Here is a 23,100-nt window from a genome sequence, read left to right on the forward strand (position 1 = left end):
ACATGTCAGATTCTGAGTCCATTAAAAAATAAAATAAAATAAAATGAAATAGGCAGCAACACAGCTGGTCTCAGTTCCGGTGTTGGTGCTGTTTTGCAGTGGCTGTAACACTCTTCTGTGTAACTATGAAACGTTAATGATATGTAACATCACACAAGTCCTCTGCCAAGCCTTAATGTCATTTAGATTATTTCACTTGTGTTTAGTACATAATTTAACTGACAAACTCAGACATTTTGACAAGTTCCTCACGCTACAGAGCAAAACTCGATGAACCCTTAGTTACAGAGAGTACGGATCCAGGTTTTTAGTCTCGAACCTGCCTTTCTGCAATCACATCGCGCCTGCTGATTTACTCTCATATTGTTATCATTTTGTTATAAAAGGAGGCTGGTAAGATGGGTCCTATCCCACCCCCACAATACTTGTGTTTGCTAGCCGCATTCATGTTTTGTCAAGCAGTTTTGTCTTTGTCTGAGGTCCTGTCGGCAGGCACTGCATGATGGATCTCTCAGGTTAACACAGAAAAGACGTACGCTTAAGGTGCTTTGTGTGTGTGTGTGCGTGTGTGTGTGTGTGTGCGCTTTAGGTGTTTGTTTTAAAAGGATCCCACATTGCAGGAATCCCACAGCTGGACGGTTTATCTCTTAGGAGCTTGTGATTATAAGAAAGGATTTGCCTTTAAAACGCTTACATTATTCTCTTGTGTCAAATTCGGGGGGAGGGTCAGTGCCAGGGGGTGATGACAGGCATCCTGGCTGGACCTTCTCAAATGTGCTAAAGAGCCTTTTGAAGAGCGTGCCGGCTTATCGGCACGGAGCCCACGAGCTCGATCCGGCGTCAAGGGAAACCCTTCAGCGTGACACGGTGTTTGGTTGTTCCTGGTACTTGTTCTCCCCGCCCCGCGCTGTAGCTCCTCTACAGTCGCTGCAGATAACAATCTCGGGTCTTCTCTCTGAGTGGCAGGACTCTTTCTGAGAAGGGTATGCGTCAGTTGATACCTACCTGCCAGACCACACAATCAGGTTTGTCACTTGCCGCACCGGGCGTACGAGCTCGTTCCAGGCCAGACGGAGCGCGTGCGAGACCTGATTCTCAACAGTCGCGTTTATCCAGACGCGGGAGGCGTCCTGGCGTGGAAGATGCGCAGACGTGTCACATGCGACGGCTTCCTTTTTTTTTTTTTGGTCCTTGTGCAAAGTCTTTCGCTGTTTCCTTTGCCACCTTGAGACCGCAGGCCGCTCTCGGACTCCCGCAGGAAGGATCGCTTCCTCGTCCTCGCAAACTTGCCGGTCAGCTTTGAGAGGTCGGCACACCATTAGCCCCGATGGTACTTTTAATTACGAAGGATTTAAAAAGCTGCTTGATGAGAGCCTTGGACCGTCTGAGCTCATAAAGCCGGGAGCTCCCATTAAAACCTCTTTAGAGTTTACAAGCCATTCATCCATTTAACTTCTTAGTACCATCTCCGTCTATCAACACTTTTTTTTTTTCCGAAGCTTATTCTTTATTTAATATACGCCAGGCTTGTAAAACTGGAAAATGGAGTCATTTCCAGAAATATCTGTGTGTACAGAAAAGCATGATAAAAATGTGTCTATAGGGGTGTATTACAGTATCCCATAAATTATCAAAGTGCTGTACCTTGTGGGAGAGCGCTCGCATAAATAACCTTCTCTGTGTTTCCCCACAGCAGTCTTTCATATGGGTGAGATCATCTAGAGTCGGATGATGCCTGGGCCTGTTTGAATGCCGTGCGGTCTGAACAGTGCGCCTCGCGGGTTGGGCGGTGCCAGCTGCTTCCCGACAAGCGGACATGAGGCCGGCAGTGATGCATACGAAAGTGAAGGTATTTCTTGTGGGGGCGGTTATTAGGACAAGCGTTTTACCATTCCGGCCTTCAAGTGGGACCCCTGGCTTCGCGGCGGTGTCATTGTGTGGCAGTAAAAACATCATTTGAAGCTAATTTGGCAGTGGGAACGCGTGTGGTATGCACACCTGGGTTACGCTACCAGCATGCACCGCTACCTGTAATCTTACCTGCGTGATCCATTTATGGGATTAAAGGGGACTCGCTGCCATGAATCGGAGCACCACATTACCGCCTTTGTGTCGTCATGAGTCAAAATTACAAATCCTGCTTCTGGGCAGAGTGGGGGGAGTTCTGCTGTGTCGCCGCGTGACTTTTCCGGTGAGCTGATTAGTTATAAATTAGGAGTTTGTGACAGTTACGGATATTACCTGTTACCTTGTTTCTTATCCCTTGCACCTACTGACAGCTGACCCCCGGATTGCGGGTGCCTCTTATCTCTGCCTTTGATCTGCACATTTATTTGTGCGGATTTTGCCCTTAATGGAGCTGTCTTTCTTCCTCTAGAGACTTCCTGTGCAGATTAGAATCGTGCGGGTCTCTGTGGTTCACAAGGCAATGTCAACAGCACTCAGAGGCTGTACGGGTCAGAGGTTAGAGTTCAGGCCCTGAGTACCATCGGTGTAACGATATGCAGGCCTCGACTGTCAGTCAGAGTTTTTTTTTTTTTTTTTAATATGTGTGCATTATTTAAGCAGTTGAAAGGGTTTGCCTGTGGAAACCTGAAAACAATTTCAAAGCCTTAAGTATTACCTGATTTCCCATGGTTTCCCTGTTGATATGACTCCCCCCCCAATATCTGGTTTCCCAAAGTGACCTCAGATGGGGGAGTTGTTGTTGTATCAATTCTTTAGCATTCAAAAAAAAAGAGAGAGAGGGTGATCAAATGATTCTAGTTCTGAAAGTATTTTTCTTTAGATTAAAAAAGATTTAGGCTGAAACCAGCATTGTTTTGGACTCTCTTATAGGCAGTATGTCATGGCAGTACATTGACTGAATTTGTTTAGTCCTGGATCAAACGTTGGAGAAGAAAGACCCTTCATGGAGGTCAGGGAAATCGCAGCTGTGCAGTTGCCCGTAATACGCAGTGCACCTCTTTAATTACAGCGTGTAGCCCTGCCTAAATAAGAGCAAGGCGTGTTGTTTTCTCTTAATTTAAATAACATTTTAAAGTATATTCCACGCTGCAGCCTTTAATTATCCTGATGAATTAAACCACACGCTCCAAACTCCAAAGCTCATTTCAGCCCATGCCTGCTTGCGCTGACGTAGCATGGATAGCCCCTGAAACTGTCAACGCTCCATCACCATCAGGAAGATGCTGTTAACAGTCACCTCTAAGTAAACGTTTTCCGTCAGTCTTCAGTCTAGTACATACCTCTGGTGGCATCGTCCCCCTATCCCACGATGGGCTTATGGGCCACCTTAAAGCCAGTTGAGAAAGCTCTGCTGCATCTTATAAGAACTGGGAGATTAACATGAGTTTTAGGAGTTGGTTTCTGGAGAGCAGAATGGGCCAAGAGAGGGGACAAGTGGTTAACGGGGTGGAAGTGATGTTCCTCACCAAAGTTCACGTCGGGGTGGCGGTAAATATTCCGGACGTCTTAAAGCGGAATTGCGGAAAACTTTGATGATTCACCTGTAGGCTCTGAGATCAAAAGCCGAGCAGGAGAATGTGCACTGGGGGGCGGCGAGAAGGAGTGAATCTGGCCTGTACTTGTCTGCAGCTCACTGGCAAACGGACAGGTCATGCCGCACATTTGCCTAGCGTTGCACTGGTCAGCTCCCCACTCGATGAAGGCTTTTCAGCCTAAAGCATTCAGCTCCCATCACAGCCTTGTGGGAAGGTGGTGTGCGTGAAACCCGGGCAAATGTGAGGTTATTGCACTTTTGAACGTTTCGCTGTATCCGTGATGTATTAGTGCTCTATCTGCTCAGTGAATTTCTCCTTAGAAATAAGAGTGGACCTTGCAGGATGGTCCTCTGTTTGATGGTTTTCCGGGGAAATTATTTGTTGTTAGAAACAACAGGCTGAAAAGTAGTTCCATGATAATAACCCACCACCCACCCACCCTCCTCAGGCCAAGTTTCTTTTAAAAAAAAATTAATTCCCAGTGCCACTAATTTTACCGTTACAACAGCACTGGTGCCCGTGGAGATTTACATCAAAGGGAGCAAGACGGGAAATTCAGCATCTCAGCCTAGAGGCGATTGGAGGGGGGGGGGGGGGGGGGGGGGGGCAGGCGGAAGAAGGAGTGCGATCACAACAGCCCCCGAAAGGCACTTACAGCCTTAGGAGGCAGGTAGCTGAGTAACCTGGACTAAAACCAGTAGACAACTGGTTCACGTTCCAGAATGGCTTTTGTTCCAATATGGCTTTTGCTCCTGAACCCTTGAAAAACCTGAATCAGGTCACTCGAAATATGGGGAAAGTGTTTGTGTGGACTGTGTAAGCCACTTTAGATAAAATCTGAATTCTTCTCCAGCAAGTATTTAGCCAGTCGCATGAGCAGATGGTCGCAGGTTCCCATCCCAAGCAGAAACGCTGAGGTGGTATCCCCTACCGGTCCATTTAACCTGATTTGTGGCGGTAAAAGCTGACATTTCCTGAAGGGATGAGGAAAATGAAATAAAAGGCCATTCTCACTGGGGGTGCTAAGCTAGCTGATAATGTTCTATCAATATCTGACCTTACTCGCTGTGAATATAAAGGGGGTGGCCCTTTAAACCGAGATTTATATACATTTTAAAATCTTTGTTTTATGAAGCAAGTGATAAGCGTTTCCTCCCATCGACTCCGAGGAAACTCATGCTCGCTGGAGTTTGTGCCATCATTTAAAAGTTATCTCATGGGACATGTCGACTTTTTTTTTTTCCCAAGCTATATTTCAAAAACTCATGACGAAGTTTTAAAGAAAAGTATCCCGGATGACTTCACATCCACAGAAGTCGGTCCAAAAGCTGACATTTCGGTGGGGCGATAGCGAGTGGAAAGTCGCAGAGTGCGGAGATGGGCCTGCATGCGGTCTGCCTCCCACACGCCAGCTAGCTGTGAGCGCACTGTCCTCAAGAACAATGCCATAATTCACCACCATTAAAATATGAGAATCACCATTTCCTTCTATCGCCACCAATCTGCAATTTTAATCTTTCTCTTACGTTTCTGCCTTGCCCTTTTCCTCTTTGTCCTGGCCGTCTTGGCCTGGGGTGGAGTGGCAGGGGTACATGATTCTCCAGGGGCATCAAAGATGTTTGCTCGTCAAAAGACGACTCCAAGCTCACGGTGACAGCAAACTGGCTCTGGAGGAAGGTGCATGTTGTCCTCGTGAGACCGAAGTCCTTAAAATAGTTGTTCACATGTTTCCAGTTGTTTTATTGCTGTCAAAGAAAGTGTCAGATGTTGGTCCTATTTTGAGGGACATAGACGTCCGTGGGCCATGGACTAGACCACGTCAGCCAAAAGGATCCAGGTCAGCTGCACAAGAATTTTATTTGTCATTGTGCCAGTGGGTCAGACAAGTACGACAAAATTTAGTGGCTACCTCCATAATGAGTGTACTATACTGTACTGTACTGTACTATACTATACTATAAGTCATTAAATTGCTGTACAGACTGCCCTCTACTTACAAACCACTGTGTGACTTGCAGTGACTCACACATACAAACAAACAGAAAAATAATAATAAATAACTGTGAAAATAAATTTCTGGTGTAGTCTGGACTAAACCGTACTATACCATACCATACAGATAATTACCAGGTTATGCTATACTATACAGAAAAGTACTATGCTATGTGACACCATGTCGATAATTACTACACTATATAATACTATACTGCACTACGCTACAATAAATATACTATACTGTACTGTGCTATGCTATACCAAACTATACTGTACTGTACTGTACTATACTATGCTATACTAACATAGGACATAGCATTTCCAAACAAACAGGAGATCTAGCCTTTGTGTTCCCCTGGGTTAAAGCTATCCACCTCCTTACCAGGATCGGTTTTGATGAATCAGACATCAGTCCTGGGGTTAGTGACAACACATGCGGAAGTGCCGCATTCCATCCATCCATCCATCCATGTTTTATGACCATTTAGCCACTGTAGCTTTGCGGTGAGCTTGAAAGCAGACTGCCTTGAGAGAAGCCCACTCAAAATATGCTAATTTTGCACCCGGAGCCAGGAGTGGGATTTGAACCCAAAAAAATGCAGCGGTTCGAGGCCATTGCACTGTGTAGCAGGCCGCCCCCACTTTTAGTCATGGTGAAACAAATCACTGTCCAAGCCGCTGTTGTCCTTCCTCTTCATGGAGAGCGTGCTGAAATCTGTGTTCATTCTACATGCAGTTTAACAATGTTTATTGCTTACGAGATTCTACACATATTTTTTTGTTTGTCTCATTTGTGGACCTAAAAGCTGACCGCAAAGTGCCTCGTTTACGAGGGGCTAATCATCATGAAAAGAGATAAAAATCACAGGAGACCATAACCAAGATTAACACCATAATGAAGACAGCAGCTGTTCTCCTCTCTGCTGAATCAGCATCTTGTAATGCAGCATTCCTCCAGGTCCACGCGGAACAGACGCCACACCTATGGCTCATTGTGCCTTATAAACTTTCTCACATTATCTGGCTAAATTGTCAGTCTCCTCACAAAAAAAATAAAAATTCCTGAATTCCTGAGCCCCAGTGCAAACGTTCCTCTGGTGAGACACAGAGAGCTTTATTCCCAGCCCGGGCCTAATTATGGCCGTGTTACTTCAGACCCCTCCTTGAGACCAGCACTCAGCATGTGAGATTAATCCCTTGCTGACCTTACTTCCGTGCCTAACATTTGATGGAGGCGCAATCTGCCATGAAGTGACCCGCATGCTTTTGAGTAGCGTGCTGTGAGCTGTTCGTCGGTTGTGGAAGGAGGACATGACATCTACTTTGGCTCCTGTAGTAGCACGTTTTTTTCTATCTTTGATGTTTCGCCAGTGTAAACAGTAACAAAACTTTCGGTGCCCTTGCTGTCCCTGGTAAACACAACAGGGAGGCAAAGTGCTGGCAAAATGATGTACAAATAGGGCATATTCGCTATGACCACCAGTAATCCCAAAACAAAGCAATCTTGTTCTTTGCATAATGGGTTTCAGATGACTTTTTTTGCCAGTGGTCAAAGAAAATTGCATTGGAGTTGGCCTGTTTGAGAAGTTATAATGGGTTTTTTTGTTTGTACATACTGTGGCGTAAGTTCAGTACCTACATATTTGATGTTCACTGCGAATATCCCTGCATCCAGTAATGACACAGTACATACATTTCTTGGTGCTGTCATATTCACATTTTCTTAGTGAGAGAGTAGATTCCAATAAGAATTTTTATTTCTTTTTTTGGCCGTCTCGAATTATGTATCCAGTTAAAAGAAACCCTTTTGGAAACTTTTATTATTTATGTATCCAGTGTTTTTCATAAGGATCATTTGCTCATGGTGTCTAGAGATTAAAATAGGTCTTGTCAAATCTGGCCTTTACATTGATATTGGCGCAAGGGGTCCCTTTGCTGAGGATGTCAAAGGAAAATGATATGGCGGAGTGGTCAAGTACGAGACAGCTGATTGGGTCTATTTTGCAGAGCTCATTAAAAAAAAGATACATAATATAAGTCTGTAAATAAGAAATAGAAGTGAAGCTCCGATTCTCAGATTGTTTTAGCGTTGCAATGCATGACTCATCAAGAGTGAAGGTCCTCACAGTAGAAAATAGCTGCTGGAGGTCAGTGGAGTTAATGATTGTGGATAGAATTTTAATGAATGAATAATTGGTTGTCTGGCCACAGAGTTGTTATGCTAATGAGTGGCCCTTGAGTCGAACCGCCGATTTACGGTCTGGGCTGAAGTCTCCGCAAAGGTCAGGCATTCTTCCTGGGTCCAGGGGAAGGCCGCTGGTTAGGCTCAGGGGCGTTACTAATGATGACAGATTGACGGTACTAAACCTATTCCGTCCCAGCAGGTGATGGAACCCCAGCCAGTCATCAAATCTGCTGGGGCAAAAAAAAATCCCCCTTGACAAGAGGTGGAGCTGTCCTGTTTGTTGCCAAACTACGCTTCTTTGATCATTTCGACAGAGTAAGAGTGGAATGTGCGGGAGAGTCTGATTGGTCCAACATCATTCCGAGTTAGAAGTGCAGTTCATTTATCACAGTACGATTGGTTGATCTGCAGGGGCATTTACCCAAACAGCCATGGAATTTATCCAAAACTGATTTATGAAAGCAAACTCAGTCTCAGTAAGCAAAACAAGGGTTTTCGAAAAAAATATATAAAAGGGATATAAATGATGGACATTCTCTTGATGGTCGTAGCGTGGGTGATGTGGGTGCAAAGCCTTGATTAGTACTTGCAGGGATTATCTGTGTGTGTTGGTATCTTCTAAGTCCTGGGGCTATGCGAGACAGCTGTTTTGGAGGCCATAGTGCCGTAAATGAGAGGCTGCACCGGGTTTTATGATGCCGGTAACCGCAATTACATTTAAGTACAGTTGAAAAAAAAAATGACACGCTCACAGCACGTTTTAATTTTATTGCTCCAAGCCTGTCTGCAGCATGTCCACCCAGCGAGCAGTTTGAGAGTCGGGCTTCTCAGAAACCTTATTCTGGGATGTGAAAATGGCTCCAGAATGCCAAATTAAGTATTCTCCTTTGACCAATAAAAAAAAATACGGTCATAGTTTTTACTCTTAATCCCCCCCCCCTGCCCCCGCCGTCCTCTCAGCAGCAGCAGAAGCCTTATACAGAGACAGACAGTTGGACAAATGACCCGCAAGTCCTGCCGCTGTGCTGTCTCTGAACAGCCGGATGTCTGGCTAACAAAACCACACCCCCCACAATACCAGAATGACTGTTTTACAGCATGTACAGCTGGGCCGTCCTAACAGCTGAGCTTGTTACATAACGGCCCGTGCGCTGTGACTGCGGTGGGGGTGGGGGGGTAGGGGCGGGGCCGGGGCGGGGTGGCAGCCAACCCCAAGGCTTCAGCGCGGATGGCGGTCTGCCCTCACACCTGCAACTCATTTACTCGCGGTTGTTTATTTAACTTTCCTGAGAGCTACCAGTATTTCCTTTACATGTCCCCTCACCAAACACAGCATCCCCCGGGACCGGGATCAGGACCGGGAATGGGACCGAGACCAGGACCGGGACCAGGACCGGGACCAGGACCGGCGTGGACTCCGCTTCTATGCGCCGCCTTCTGCCAAAGACAACCATTAAATAAATAAAAAAAGATATAATAGCTTTTTACTTTACAAAGTATGAACAAATACAATAAGCTGACTTTAAATCCCTCCTAAAAATGCTCTCCTTCCTCGAGTGATTCCAGCCACACTGCTGTTTACCCCACATCTGTCAACCAAGGCCACATTACGTCTCGCGGAAGAACCGTCGTGATGCTTTAGCTTTAAACCAAAGAATCTGCCTGCAGGCACGTCGTCAGCACGCCTGACCTTAATCTCACGCGTTGGCACGTGTTAGACCTCCTACATTATCACTTTCTAACAGGTTTCAGTTTGATCCAACACCACCGGTTTGCTAAGGAAGAGATAAGCTTGGTGATGTTACCTGTGGTGTGAAGTATATCCTGAAAATCAATATGACTAGTCAGGTACTGTTCAACGGTGAAAAAAAAATCTAATTGAAGCTTATGTCAGAATAAAAACTGACTGTATGCTTATGAATACTCATCCACCCTGCCTATCTTCAGTAGCAGAGGGCACCAGGCAGGAGGGGACTCTAGGTGGGACGCTAGATCATCGTAGGATAAGCATACGCACCCAAAATCGCACTCAGTGCTCAGACATACTGATTTGCTTAACTGTGTGTCTCTGAGCTGTGTGTGAAAACCGGCATACCATGGAAAGAACATGCAAACTCTTTCTACTGGGAAAACTCTAATCCCAACATGACAATCTTAACCCTACCCAGCCCTAACCTTAACCATAAGTAACTAAGTAAAATACAAGACTTTTGGCAGTTTTTTGATTGCAGTCCCCTCCTGGGAAATACTAAAAAAAATGGTGCACACGGTGAAAAAATGTTCCCCACAACGTCAAAATGACAGGTTTTCATCACATTGTGGAGACATTTGGTCCCCACAATGTGATGTCTCTCTCTTTCTCTCTCTCACACACACAGTGGAGGTGCAGCTCCAAACCCCCAACCCTGGAGGTGTCACAGTGCCACCCACTAATCCACCGTGCCATGCCGTCATGAATTACAGGGCACGCCATCTTTACACTCAGCAGAGCTCCAGTAGAAATCACCTTTTCATGACAAGGGGTGAAGATTTTCTGGAAAATGTTTTTCAGGGTCTACATCCCAATTAGGAAATCTTCTGGTGGCAATCAAAATGTCTACATTATTCTCTGTACTATTTCATTACTGAACATGATACCTGTTCACCTCGTTTTGTCATTAGACACATCTCTGGAGTGGATCACATCTTCAGTTTTATCTAGTCTGTTACCTTTCATCAACGTCATGATGAAACGGTAGATTCTTAGTAAAATGAAACTGCCGGATGCTTCTGCTGAAATTTCCCTGCTTCGGGACGGCCGTGCTCAGGATCCTACAATCTGAAACAAGAGCATTGCTTGTTTCCGCCATCCATGGTATGGTTCAAAGCGCAGGATCCCCATCAGAAGAATGTTAATTACCAGCAGTCCCTTGGGAAATGCGAACGGGATGGGGCTTAAGTCGCCCTTTAATCTTCCGTAATGTCTGGTGGTATCTGAATCCATCCTTAAATCGGGGCGTAGAAACCTTCATACCAGAGAATGGACGATGACAATCTGATCTGCTGCATTAAGGAAAAAGCCTTATGTGTCATTGGGCGGCTGTATAATCATAATAATCCTAAGCCATGTGCTGGACTTGGGGTTTTGGTTTTGCAAGGTTGCTGTTGCACTGATGATGAAAAGCATAGTGGATGATTGACTGCTTAGAAAAAGACCAAGATATTTTTTTGTCACTGTACAAGTACAATGAGACGATGTTTGGATTATCCAGTAGAAGCATCAGTAAAAACTGTATAACCTAAAGATAATTTTAAGGAAAAAACTAAATAAAAATAAATAACATATAACAATTGCACAGAACGGTGCATACACAGTATAAAAGTACAGGAGGAATATTGCATATGAATTATTGCACATGAGTTAAATTATTGCGCCTGAGAAAAGCCTCAGTTGAGAGATGCAGCATTACTGCAGGATAATGATCATTATCAACAATATTGCACGGTTTATTGGATTATATGCAGCAATGTTGTGGTACAGAGTTGAGTGTGAGTGTGACGGCCAAGAAGAAGTTCTTGGAGTAGAGAGTGTCAGATGTGTGTGGAGCTGCTTCTGAACCTTGAGGTGAAGCTCTTTGGAGAAGCTCAGCTGGGGGTGGAGGCAGTGGTGCAGGGCTGTATGGTGGAAGCGGTAACTTAATCCTGAGCCAGAAATACCTGAACGAACGCCAACAGTGCACATTCCAGGTAACCTCCCCGTGCTGGTGGTATGATGCAGCCCATCAGAACGTAAACAAAAACAAGGAAGCTACCATCTGCTGCAAAAAGCGGGGGTGTGATGGGTCAGCAGTTCAAACACAGCAATCTTTTGTTATTTGTTTATTTAGGTCTCTGTTCCAAACGCTGTTGGTATTACAAGGCTTTGTTTGCATAGCCTGTGTAGAGGTGAGCGATACGACATACCTGGCCTTCACCGTGGCATTAATAGCCTCAGACCACAATCAGTATCATATCATTTTCACTATTTGGGTTCTAGAAGCAGTGATGTAGCGCCTCTCTGCCTGTGACGGATCTGCGGAAGCCCTTTCCTGTAGCCGGACTCTGCCGATAGATGGATCTGGCTTGCAGACAAAGCAAACTGCTGTTTGTGTTGTAGTTTGCAGGCAAATGGAGCGTGAATGAGCCTGGCGGTCAGCATGCGCATTGCGATCAGAGGCGGGGCTAGTTAATCATCTCCGTCCGTCCATTAAGAGCAGATAAATGATTCTGGCCTGGCAGGATATGTCTAAATACAGATCTATTTTAATCTCTTTTAATTGATATAATCTATACAACTTTGTCATGCATTCATGGTAGGTCTTTGAACCAAGTTTCACTTTGATTAAACATAAAAAATATTTGTAAAACACGGGAAGACTGATGTTCATCCGTACGAGCTGTGCTTCTGTTCCCAGCAGCGGAGGCCATTATTCTCTGGTAAAAATGCGCCTTCGCGGTCGACCTGTCTAACACAGTGTTCCCGTTCTCCATGTGCGAGCTGTGTCACTGCCAAGTTCTTGCTGAGCATGTGCCGATAAGATTGACGCATTGGGACAGCAATGCAGGGCCGCCGTTTCTCCAACCGCTTGGTAAACAGCCAGGCCCCCGGAGCTGTCTCAACGACTGCCCGTGTCCGTCGCCGTTTTTGAGGACCCCGGCGGAACCTGGTCCAGTGGGTGACCCATTGATCGCAGATTCTTATTTTGCCAAATCCGAGCTTATGTTTTGCATTAGGAATGACATTTGGGGAACAAAAAGAGCATAAAACTATTTTATGTGTGAGAGAAAGTATAGCTGGTAAACCATAGCTGGCCTTTCGGAGGGGAAATACATGCTTTAAATTCAGCGAGCGACATCAGAGTCTGCTCAAGTGAAAGAGCCCAACTGTACAAATTTCAGGTAATTTCCGGTATCAGTCACACTGCCAGATGGTCAGGGAGACAGTCTCGTTTTTAACTGGAGCACAACTGACGAGAGCTTGATTTAGGAGAAGGAAGCCCAATGAACAATTCGAACAATTTACCCAGAAGCAGGAAACATGTATCGAAGGTAGGGGGCGGTACTGAGCAGACAGCGATGGGTGAGGGACCGGAGCTGAGCGTCTGTAAACATTGTCAGGGGGAGACCTGGGGGGTGATGTGGCGAAAGGCCTGGGTCTGTGCTCTCACCCTGGAAGGATGTGGGGTCAGCAGGGCCTTCGTGAGGCAGGATGGGTGGCTCTCCTCCGCCCTCTGTCCATCCCTCTGTCCGTCTCGCTGTTTCCCCGTTCCACTCCTCTTCCCCCCTTTCTGTCCACGTCTCTATTTTCGTCTCGCCGTTCTGTGTCTGCGGCATTAAAGGAAATCCTGTGAGATCTATGGTCGCGTTACTTTAAATACGCGGCCAAGGTAAAAGGGAGTTATATCTTTTGCAGTTGATTTTGAGAACGATGCACATGTTTACTTGTGTATGGGCGTTGTGCTGGTCTTATCAGCGAATACATATGGGGGAATGAGACGCTTGTCTGTGTATGGAGCTGTTAGAGGCTCGGGATGCTGGGTAAGGCCTGGGACACTGGTTACACGTCAGCCACATGCAGCTTCAGTCGTCGGATACCAGTGTGTAACGGCCAGTGTGTTAAATAGTGTGTGATAGTAGCGCCTGATCATAAAAAAATGACAGGAAAAAGGTTTCAATAGCACTGGCTTTAGGGGACCCCAGAATCCTCATCCCTTTACTGAACATGGCCCTAAAGGGTAAACATGGAGACTAATTAAAGACTGGAAAGACACAACAGGTCACAGGGGTTTAAATGAACTCCGCAGTTTTCAGCGTTTACATTCATCGAAGTCAAAAGCGACACCAGAACCCGAGTGGACGGGTTTCTTACAACATTACAGTAATTATGTGCATATGCTGTGAGCTGATCTCTGTACAGCTGAAGCTGTTTAGAACACAGTATTACTGACACAGTTTTTATGTTTTTAGTTACAAACATGCACTGTAAATGCTGCTGAAACACAAAGACTATTATTCGTAAAACATCGGCACCTATAATCCTCCTAATGGCAGTGAGAATGACGACAGCCGGCCAGGTAGCAAATGAGCGCAAACGGTGCTGTGAATGTAGCACTGACACGCTAAGCGTTTTCGTGACTATTGCCTGCAGTCTCTCCCTCGCCGCACGCCTTCCCCCGTTCACCCTGGGGCTGCAAACTGAAGGTCCCCAGCCCCCCAAGGTGTCGGTGGGCCCATGAGCCATATTTAACACCCCAGGCTCATTTCTGCCGCTGTGTTCCAGGCGCAGGCGCCGTTTACTGTCGCTGGAATATGATGAAAGAGCCTTAAAACGTAATGGATTTTAAAGCCCTATTAAAAACAGAGTGAAACAGCCAGCTGGCTCGGCGTAGATGGAGCAGCACTCCTGCAGTGAGGAAACAACTACATCAACAAAGGTTAGGCCTCTCAGCCGTAAAGGGGCCAATCTGCAAAGGTGGGGGGCGGGTTAGGGGGGTCGTCGAGATGCACCATGGAAACCACACCTCGAGTGGAGCGAATTCCTTTAGTCAGAGCCTCATTCCGGAGGTCCGTGAGTGTCAAACGTATGCCTTTGAGTTGTTTTCTTTTTTTTTGCAGTTTGTTTTTGGGAGGGACCCTGAACTCAGCTGTCAGGGACAAGGTCAGCAGTTATCTACCTACCATCTGTTTGACCCCTTCCCAGCGCCCTGAGGCTGAAGATGGGCCGGAATCGGCATGGGCTCCTGGAACAGCCCTGTGATTGTTCCCTGGCTTTGAAGCGGAGCGAGGACAGACGGGGCTTCGAACCGTGAGGGCGGATCAATCCTGACCATTCATGGGTCAGATCGGGTGAGTCCTGACGCAGGTGGGAGGGCCAGCAGGGGTGGGGGGGGGGGGGGGGGGACATGTAGGCAAGTCAAGTCAAGTGGCACTTTATTATCACAGCAACCGTAGTCAGTATCCTGCATATGCTGGTGCGAAACATCCCCCAGCTCCGCGATACTACATTTACGCAAAGTGTAGAGATAGACAGGACAGGGGTGGGGGACGGCACATTGACACACACTGTAAAGTAAACAATGATGGTATGTTTAGAGGGGGCAGTGATGGAAACAGCTGAGCACAGGTAGATTCCTAACCCATGTGATCTTCCCAGCGCGTGTTGATCTAACGGCGGGCAGAGAAGGATTGAATCAAATTGAATTATCTCACGATTCAATTTAACCATGCTGAACGTTTTTAATTGGCTTCACACAACTTAATAACCGGAGAAGCCCAGACTTGGTTTAGAGGAGAGAAAAAAGTCAAATTAATTCCTGACCCCAGAGTGGGCCGTCATCGTGAAGAAAGCTGAACACGACTAATGGAGCCGTAAGATGTAATGCTGCGCCACAGTGGAGGAGAATTACACTTTATGGGAGTGTCAGTACCCCACGGCCATGGAGCGTTACACTTTATGGGGCTGTCAGTGCCCCACGGCCACAGTGTGTTACTCTTTATGGGGCTGTCAGTGCCCCACGGCCAAGGTGCATTACTCTTTATGGTGGTGTCAGTGCCCCACGGCCACGGAGCGTTACACTTTATGTGGCTGTCGGTACCCCACCGCCAAGGTGCATTACTCTTTATAGGGGGTGTCAGTGCCCCAAGGCCATGGTGCATTACTCTTTATGGCGATGTCAGTGCCCCACGGCCACGGAGCATTACACTTTATGGAGCATCAGTGCCCCACGGGCACATAGCATTACACTTTATGTGGGTATCAGTGCCTCATGGCTGAGGAGCGTTATACTTTATGGGGATCTCAGTGCCCCCACAACCATGGATTGTTATAATTTATGGGGATCTCAGTGCCCCACGGCCACAGTGCGTTACTCTTTATGGGGGTGTCAGTACCCCATGGCCATGGAGCGTTACACTTTATGTGGGTATCAGTGCCTCATGGCTGAGGAGCGTTATACTTTATGGGGATCTCAGTGCCCCCACAACCATGGATTGTTACACTTTATGGGGATCTCAGTGCCCCACGGCCACAGTGCTTTACTCTTTATGGGGGTGTCAGTACCCCATGTCATTTATCTCCTCTCTCTTTATCCCTCCTCCCCACCCGGTGATGCTCCTCATTCAGGCTTCTTCTCTTCCTTTCTCTTTCTCTGTCCCACTGTTCAGGCCTCACTCACCCCCTGGTGGCCTGGGCTTTGCTTAAGCCTTGTGCTGCACACTGAACCCTCACACTGGTCCCTCACACCGGTCCCTCACACTGGTCCCTCACACTGAGCCCCCACACTGGTTCCTCACACTGGGTCTCCACACTGGGCCCCTACACTGGTCCCTCACACTGGGCCCTCACACTGGTCCCTCACACTGGGCCCTCACACTGGGTCCCCACACTGGTCCCTCACACTGAACCCTCACACTGGGTCCCCACACTGGGCCCCTACACTGGTCCCTCACACTGGTCCCTCACACTGAGCCCTCACACTGAGCCCCCACACTGGTCCCTCACACTGGGTCCCCACACTGGGCCCCTACACTGGTCCCTCACACTGGTCCCTCACACTGAGCCCCCACACTGGTCCCTCACACTGAACCCTCACACTGGTCCCTCACACTGAACCCTCACACTGGGTCCCCACACTGGGCCCCTACACTGGTCCCTCACACTGGGCCCTCACACTGAGCCCCCACACTGGTCCCTCACACTGGGCCCTCACACTGAACCCTCACACTGGTCCCTCACACTGAACCCTCACACTGGGTCCCCACACTGGGCCCCTACACTGGTCCCTCACACTGGGCCCTCACACTGAGCCCCCACACTGGTCCCTCACACTGAGCCCTCACACTGAGCCCCCACACTGGTCCCTCACACTGGGTCCCCACACTGGGCCCCTACACTGGTCCCTCACACTGGTCCCTCACACTGAGCCCCCACACTGGTCCCTCACACTGAACCCTCACACTGGTCCCTCACACTGAACCCTCACACTGGGTCCCCACACTGGGCCCCTACACTGGTCCCTCACACTGGGCCCTCACACTGAGCCCCCACACTGGTCCCTCACACTGAGCCCTCACACTGAGCCCCCACACTGGTCCCTCACACTGGGCTTTACTTTAAAACAAGGGCGGGCAGAGCTTGCTACAGAATGAGCTGCAAGGCAGAACCTCATTAAAATTTTACAAAACATTAAATGTTTCCTTACTTTGGGAAAAAAAGGATTTTGTGTTTGCTTTCTGGAATTGAGCCTTCAAGGCATTAATGATAGCAACAATAAATTCATAATTATGTATTAGCATTGTGATATCATCAGTAGATGTGGTAGTGGTAGTATGAGTAGCAGTAGTGGGATATTGCTATGCAGAGGTCAAAGTTGCATTCCTGGCAGAATGTTATTTGATCAGGGGCTTACAGAGGAATGTCGTTCACATGCATATTGGATTCATGCGAGTCATTCTCCCGGGTCTGGACTCCCCACGCTGCATCACTGGGCCTCTCTACAGGCAGGCTGCCCTTCACACCGGCAATATTAAACACAGAAGCAGAAAGCCCCCAAATGGAGGTGTGTTTCCACAAAGGGCGGGTAGCGAAATGTAGCCGTGTGAGAGGCATGCTGGCAGGGGGCCGGAGGAAACAGCTGAAGGTGTTTGAAGTGCGTCCGCAGCCTGGCGTGAATTGCCTTTTTATTTGGCTCTGAGTACCCGTGTGGCTCCTTCTACTCGGCAGTCGCCAAAAGGGTCTGGAAGGTGCCGGCCGGGGGAAGAGGGCGGTGCTTCCACGTGTCCGCAGGTCGCTTTACAAGTGAGAGCCGGAAGGGTCGAGGTTTACGCGCTCATGTCACGTTGGGCTTGATTGTTTGTGTATCCAGGGGTGCCGGTGAGATTCCGTCAAGTCCGGGAACCGACTTCTCCTGCAGCTATAATTGGGACAGAGACCGGAATCAGAAACACCCAAGTGGCATCCCAGGAAAAGTGCATCATCCCCACTGTACACTCAGTGCTACTCTACTGGAAAGCATGGAACACATGTAATTCAAGAACGGAAGACACCAAACTGAAGAAGAAATTGTGCTATTTAATTGCAGGCATCCCCACAATCCCTTATGCAGCCATATTGATTCGACTGACTGAAAGTATTTCCTCGAAGTTGTTCTGAAATTCGGATCAATGGGTTTCATTTTGAAGCACCTTTGTTTGGCCTCTGAAGGCTTTTATTTCCCTCCACGGTGGATTTCACTGAACTCTGGAAAATGTCACAATTTACCTTAATTTGTGCAACTTTAGGTAAAAAAAAAAATGAATGAATGGAAGAGCGACTGCATAAATGAAAGCAGAGTGATTGCAGGCTGCCTTCAGCAGAGGGTGGTCTTGCCTGATCAACCCTGAAACCGCGCTTCCCCTTTGGCCTTTGCTGGAACAAAGGCTGGCTTTTTCTTCATCTGTGGTGAAGAGATTGACTGACAAAAATCCACAATCAAATAAAGGAGACCCCCCGCCCCTCCCCAGCCCTAACAAATGTTTGATAAATGCTTTTTTGGACATACACCTTGTTTAAAGACCTTTTCAGACATTTAAATAAAATTCAAAACCTACGGATAAGAGAATGAAGGGACAGATTCACACCACATTCATCATCTAAAATATAAGGGGGGGTAGGAGCAACTTTTCAAGGTAATAAATAATTAACCCCAGGTTTTTATGGTCTTACAGAAAAAAATATTTTTCAAGCATTTTTTAAATAGTACGTTTAATATGAATATTTTGGTCAGGTCTTACGCAAAAGCCATCCAAAAAAGAAAAGCTTAGCATTATATTACCCTTGTAAATATATGCTAAGTGGTTTTACTGGAACTTCCAGTATCCACCAGATACATGCGTGTGGTTCCCCACGATAGCCTCACTTCCTGTTTTGCGAGGACGGCCTTCATTCGCGCCTTCCGCCTACACTCATTGTAAATAACTTTTCCTGCCTTGGTCTGCTGTGGCATTTAGGAAAGTTGTTTATAACCAAGACTTGCACCACTTGCACTGTTGGCTGCAACGCGTTTTTCTCGACAGCAGTGAGCGGAGATTCAGAATCCATATCTCTGCTGGCATATTAGCAAGTGTTTCACATTCGTTGTTTTACATTTTTTTTTAGGTGTGTTGTGAAAGCTGAGACAATTCCTGGTAGAGCTCGGTCCCCCGGGGTCAGAGGGTCCACAGCGGTGTGACTTCGGCTGACCATTATAGCGCCATCCAGCTTCACGGTGACTACATTAGCTGACCATAATAATCATACACCGTCAGAATTGTAACACACACGCCTGCAGGTCTCGTGGGAGGGAGTTCTGCTTGGTTCGTGCTAACGCCATGGATAGACCTACATGTCTGGGTGATATTTTGTCATCTTGTTGTGGAGTTCAGTTAAAAGCTGGGGCGGGGGGGGGGGGGGTGTGTGCATTAAGCACACAAATTGGGGGTTGGGGATTTGTTATGGAGGAGCTCAGAGAGACGTTTTCCTCTGGGATTGCAGCTATAAGGTGATGGGGAATGGATGGAGAATGGATGGGGAATGGATGGGTATGGTCAAAGGAAGGTGCTCCAGAAGGGATGTTAATTGGGGTGGGACTGCGTTAAAGATCAATCAAGTGTGCAGTTTAGAATGAGATTTTGGAGGGGTGGCGGGGGGGGGGGGGGGAACCACTTCAAGGAAGGCGACGACATACTGCTCAGGCCTGGGAATCCCTGCAGGGGCCTGGCCGTCGGATTTAAATCCAGTCCCCGGCCAATCAACACCTCCCCAAAGCGGGCCAGAGGGTCCCGGGCGTGACCCGTGACCCTGGGCTCGACAGCAAGCGATGGGACAGTGCACAGCTTGACATGGAGACACAGTCCGGAGTGGGGGGGTGTGTGTGTGTGTGTGTGTGTGTGTGTCACCCAGGTCTCAGAAGATGGGAGAATACAAGATCCAGGGCCGAAGGATGGCGGAGGAATGTGCAAGGCGCATAAACTACCCGTCCCGCTCTAGTTTTAGGGCACGGGGGGGTGGATGGGTGGGGGGGCGTTCGGCTGCCTTGGCGCTGAGCTGAAGGCCAGCTTTTACGTAAACAGCGCAGCGCTGCCTCCGAATGTGCGTCGCCGCTACGGCTGCAGAAACTCAGACTAAATAGACACAGATCGGCTGCAGCACTGTGCTCACATAGCAGAACGACGAACACGTCTCACTGCTCCAAGTGGCAGTAGGGAAAAAGTTTGTTTTTTCCCGACCTAATATAATGTGCAGTGCAACACTTCAGTGAACACTGTAATTTCATAACCAGTGTACAGTGTGATGATAGCTATTGCTTATTTGTACTGCTGCAATGTGGAAGAGCTGCTTTGACGGGAGGCAGACTGATGGACGGGGTCTTTGTGTGTGTGTCTACTATTTATTTCTCCATATTTCTGCCGACAGACGCAAACAAACCTTAAATCACCACCAGTGGCAGCTGTCCAGTAAATGAGCCTCTCAGGCAGCTGCTGCGTGCTGCAGGCTGACCGTTCGCTCCAGCGGCAATAACTTAGTAGTACACTACAGAGGTGAGCTCGAGGAACCCCCCACCCCCACACACACACACACACACACACACACACACACACACACACACACACACACACACACACTTGGGACGGACAGTAGACACTGTGTAAACAATGGCCGTTGAGGGAGGAAGGTCGCCAATAAAACGCTTCCTGCTACTGCATTATTCTCCTGCCGGCTCACGCGTCAGTTGGTCCCGTTCCGGCACCCATGAACCTCAGACCCACTCCCCCAGCAGGAGGGGACAGAGGGGGCTTTCCGCCACACGTGTGCCCCCCCCCCCCATCCCCTGGAACTCTACATGTCATCACTTTTGGTGCTCTCTGCAGGTCTACACAGGAACTCTGTCTCCACCTACTGACTCCCACCATCCAAGCTGCCTTCCTCAGAGACAATGAACTCGAAAGTGACTTTCATTTCCTCCGCTGGAGCTCAGGACAGCAGCACGGTGTGACTCAGGCTAATCCTCCTAATGGTCTTAGCTGGCAGCTGAAGGTGTGTAGGAAAACGGGGACCAAGAACTCGCCTGGATCTCAGTATGTTCCGCGAGCAGTGCAGCTCATGAGAACTCGGGGGTGCGCTTCCAGTGGATTGACATTTTAGTTCAGAACGTTTGTAGCAAGCTATTCAACACGAACAGCATCACAGATAGACGTAACAGCAGCTAGTTGTACAATTTTAAAAGTCAGTTGAAAATTATGTCAACAGAACCTTTGATGATTTGTACAGGATAAAAAGAGTGTATCCAGGGATAAAGGGTTGTGTAACTCTGAGCGACTTTCTGAATGCCTAAAAATGTAAAGATTGGATGGTAAAAACCTGGTGGGGCTCCAGCTGATCTCAGGCTCAGAGTAAAGATTGGATGGTAAGGCCTGGTGGGCTCCTGCTGATCTCAGGCTCAGTGTAAAGATTGGATGGTAAGGCCAGGTGGGCTCCTGCTGATCTCAGGCTCAGTGTAAAGATTGGATGGTAAGGCCTGGTGGGCTCCTGCTGATCTCAGGCTCAGTGTAAAGATTGGATGGTAAAGGCCTGGTGGGCTCCTGCTGATCTCAGGCTCAGTGTAAAGATTGGACGGTAAGGCCTGGTGGGCTCACGTCAGCCTTCCCAAGCTCGCCACCTACTGGGTGGGTAAAAGCCACTGCGCATTTCTGAAAGACCTGGGATGCATGGAGAACACACCCCCCCCTACATGTGTGAATAGTTCAGCTGATCACCTCACCTGGAACCCTTTGCTCAGTCTGGAGCTGTTCATTTAACTACACATATTCAGACCCAAAAATATCTGAACTTGTGGAGCATTCATGGGGGGGGGGGGGGGTAAGAAGGAAACTGCTTTCCAGGTCAGGTTTGGGGTGGCAGCCTGCATAGATCAGTCCCATTGCCCAACGGGATGAACATAGGCCTTGGCTTTTATTGTTTGCCTAAACTCAGCTCAGCACAGACTGGGAGGTATTTATATAGCCTCAAAGCTGTTGAACAAATTCTTCGTAGACATTCACCGGCATACCAAAGTCCTCCAATAAATGTGTACAGGAAAGTCCAGTGTCACAGAGAAAGAGGGTGGTTCTGACAGATAATTGGTGTTTATTGGTTGGAAGTGACCTTTGACCCCTATTTCGAATAAGCTGAATGGGTGGATGGTCTTAAGGGAAGCGGCACTCCTTAAATGCATGCATACCTGATAAGCTGCTACCCACCGGGGGTCATCGTAGTTTCTGCTGGGTCCTGCTCGCCAGGTGGCCGTGCAGGTTGCTGTAGACCTGTTAAACGAGGGCCTCGCAATTAAGAACATAAGAAATTTACAAACGAGATTAGCTTCAGGACATCGGTTATGGTTTGTGGGCTTTCAGGATCGACTTTAGTCAGACGTAGGCCAGGTATTAGAAAATACTCTTTGATTGACCCTGGACTCAACTGCTACAAGGGCTACAGGGAACCAGAACTGTAGCACATAAGAACACCTACAAAACGGCATTTTTTTGTATCTCAGGCTATTCACGTTGTGAGACGTAATGCTAATCACTTTTGGAAAAAGGGTTATAGAAGGCATGACACGGACTTGGAGGCATCTGAACCAGCACATGAAAAGGTAGGCATGTGTCCAAATGATGCCCTGTAGGACAAGATCCTGAATGTGAGTCATGTCTCTCTAACGTCGAAACACGTTCGTCTCGTCCCGTGCCTTCAGGGACCTTGTAGGAAGCACAGAACAGGCGCAATGTACTTCAGGGCTGCCCTGGAGCTCCCATGTTACAGACATCGCAGTTTTCTACCATAAAATATTCATGGGTTTGGGTGCCGTGTGTGTAAGGGGAGTGTTTGCGTGGCTAGTCACAGATTTGTCTGAAATACTTCACTTTACATGCATCTTTTGAAGTGTCACTGGACCGTAACCGCGGACGTACTTAAAATGAGTTACGGCGGTGAGCTCTGCTAGGTCTTTTTAAAGTGAAAGCTATGAAATATGTGCATTTTTTTTATCCTTATAAATCATAGAATTATAACATCAAGCCTTCCAGGTGTCTCTTACAGTAGCTGTCAAAGCGGTGGGGAGCCACGCTGGCAGAGAAAAGCTGCTTCCCGAGTTCAGCATCGTGACAGTAATGAGAGACACATTTAATCTTGGGGGAGGTTCCCAATGAAGGCCGTCGTTCCTCCCTGCAGAGACAACAGTAATCTTGCTTCTTTCACTCGTTGTCCCCGTGTTCAGCAAGTGTGAACAGCTGGCCTTGGTAAATGCACGGAGCTCCGTCAGGATGCCCGTCCCATAGGAGGGGCGGAGGTGGGCGTGTGGTGGTGGGTGGGGGGGATAAAGGGGCTGGACATTGCAAACATGTGTGCAT

At 47.8% G+C, this 23,100-nt stretch overlaps 1 long non-coding RNA gene across 5 annotated transcripts; it reads left to right on the forward strand.

Moving 5' to 3' along the window:
* The first annotated feature begins 1,697 nt into the window (after positions 1-1,697).
* LOC125725424 (uncharacterized) lies at positions 1,698-23,012 on the forward strand. Of its 5 annotated transcripts, none has more exons than XR_007387475.1 (5): positions 1,698-1,849; positions 14,317-14,547; positions 17,565-18,944; positions 20,132-20,256; positions 20,587-23,012. It is a non-coding gene; the product is annotated as an uncharacterized LOC125725424 (long non-coding RNA). The 5 variants fall into 5 exon arrangements; XR_007387476.1 differs by having other exon boundaries at positions 17,565-18,366; positions 18,836-18,944; positions 20,132-23,012; XR_007387473.1 differs by having other exon boundaries at positions 20,132-23,012.
* The last annotated feature ends 88 nt before the right edge of the window (positions 23,013-23,100 follow it).

This window comes from Brienomyrus brachyistius, unplaced genomic scaffold, assembly GCF_023856365.1.
Source record: "Brienomyrus brachyistius isolate T26 unplaced genomic scaffold, BBRACH_0.4 scaffold66, whole genome shotgun sequence".
NCBI lineage: Eukaryota > Metazoa > Chordata > Actinopteri > Osteoglossiformes > Mormyridae > Brienomyrus > Brienomyrus brachyistius.